This window comes from Mchenga conophoros, linkage group LG20 (genome assembly GCF_057382185.1).
Source record: "Mchenga conophoros isolate Kocher_MC1m ecotype Shallow Benthic linkage group LG20, M_conophoros_male_GT1.1, whole genome shotgun sequence".
In the NCBI taxonomy this organism is placed as follows: Eukaryota; Metazoa; Chordata; class Actinopteri; order Cichliformes; family Cichlidae; genus Mchenga; species Mchenga conophoros.
Genome location: NC_140545.1, coordinates 22,660,881 through 22,663,048, shown reverse-complemented (window position 1 = coordinate 22,663,048; position 2,168 = coordinate 22,660,881).

Here is a 2,168-nt window from a genome sequence, read left to right as displayed (position 1 = left end):
ATCCCGAGGACATTTAGGAAAATATTTTGTGGTCTGGTTTGTGTTCTGTTACATTTGATGTAAAACTAGCACAGCATTTCAGAAAAAGAACATATTTTTCCCTCTTAATAAATGACATCATCATTTAAAACTGCCTTTTGTATTCACTTGGGTTATCTTTGTCTAAAATTTAAATTTGGTCTGATGACCTGAAACATTCAAGTGTGACAAATAAGCAACAAACAAAGAAATCAGAAATGGGGTAAATAAGTTTTCCTAACATAATGCATTATTTACAGCAAGCAGAGCAGAGTTAATACTTTTATTAGCATTAACCCTGTGAGCTAATATTAGAATATATCATTTGATCTAATGATTAATCTATTCACACAGAAATTTGAGTAAAAAAATCCAGGATCTGCAATATGTTACATGAACCGATGACATACACATTACCACGTGAGATACTATGATTACTCATACTCTCACATTACATATTACTCAGACCTGTACACGCTATTATACAAAAGATGCTATTATTTTGGAAATAATTGGGCTCAGGGGTTGTTTTGCTGGTTAGTTCTGGAAAATTAGGACTGAAAAATAACTGAAATAATCTTGATTGACAGAAACTCAATGGTTTATGATGAGAGATTTAGTTGCCGTGCTCAACCCATGTGTATGGTTGTTTTGTCCACAAATTATTAATTTTTTATAAATGTTTTCTTGGAAAAACATTTTAGAACTGCCTCAGATCTCTCTGGGAAATGGTAAAAGAAAAAATCTTTAGTATATTAAAACAATCAATCCACCGCTTCCCATGGCTGCTTATCCAGCGTAGAGTTTGGAGTCCATCCCAGCTGACCTTGGGCAAAAAGGTATAGGCTGATCACGTCATAGTCCACCACAGGGCAAACACACACAGACAGATAACCACACACTTTAATACACATGTAAAGCAATTACGAATCACCAAATAACCTAGCATAGATGTTTTTGGATTGTGGGAGGAGACCCACTCAGGCACAGGCAGAGCCTGCAAGCTCCACACAGAAAGTCTTAATAATTTATTTTGATATAATTCACTACTGACAAAATCCATTAAACAACCCTGACACTGATGCCCTGTCATCCTCATTGGATGTAATTTTTTGGCATTGAAACATGTAAACATCCACTTACATCTTCCTTCTTCTTCTTCTTCTTCTTCTCCTTTTGAACTCCCTCTTATCTGTAAGTCCTGTGAAACAACATCAGAAAAGCGTACCTTTTCTGGCTTCAGCCGTGGACACGTGTTTTAATTTTTTTTTCAGTCAGTCGGTCATTCTCAGGTCAAGTCCCAGAAAACTTAATTCCTCAGTATGCTGTTAATATCTGCATGTGAAGTTAAAATGAATGTATATCACAAACACAGGCATCAGAACAAAATGAGCTTGTGCTCACGTGTCGCAACTCACAGCAACTCCGCACTTTACTTGTTCTGTGAAAAAAGTAAAACTGGGAGGTAACTTTTAGAAATGTCAATGTTTTATAGATGTGCGAGCTAAAACTAACATCTTAGTGACACAGATATTTGGGAGTTTAAATAAATATCTTTTCTTTTAAATGCTTAAGAATCACGACAACATTATACACTGTGCAGGAAATCTACAAACTGCGTACTGGGTCACTCCCTAGGTTATCTTGAACTTGAATATATCTTTGGCACGTTTCTGCTGCAGCTTAGCTGTTTATTCTTTTTTTTCATCTGTCTACTCACATTTTCACCAATACTAATAAACACATCAATCTCACTAATATCTATTAAGCCCTAAAGTGAGCACACTTTGACAGTTTTACTTCCTTTCTCTGGGAATTATTTTCTGCTAGTTGTTACCAGCTGGTCCACAAAGAAAACTGTAACTGTAACTTCGGTCGTGTAACTGTAACTTCGGTCGTTGCTGTGCTTTTTGGAAGTCGAATTTCCCAGAGGAACCCACCCGAGGGATTAATAAAGTTCTATCTTATCTTATCTTAAAAGCACACACCTGGTTTAGATTTTAAAATTGGACAGATGTCTCTATGGCCAAAGTAAATAAAAAGCATGTGTAATAAATGTTAGGCTACCACGTTTGATCCCAAAATGAGAAAAATACAAATATCATAACTTATGAGAGGTTATCATGATCTCATGAAGACAAAACTTTGTG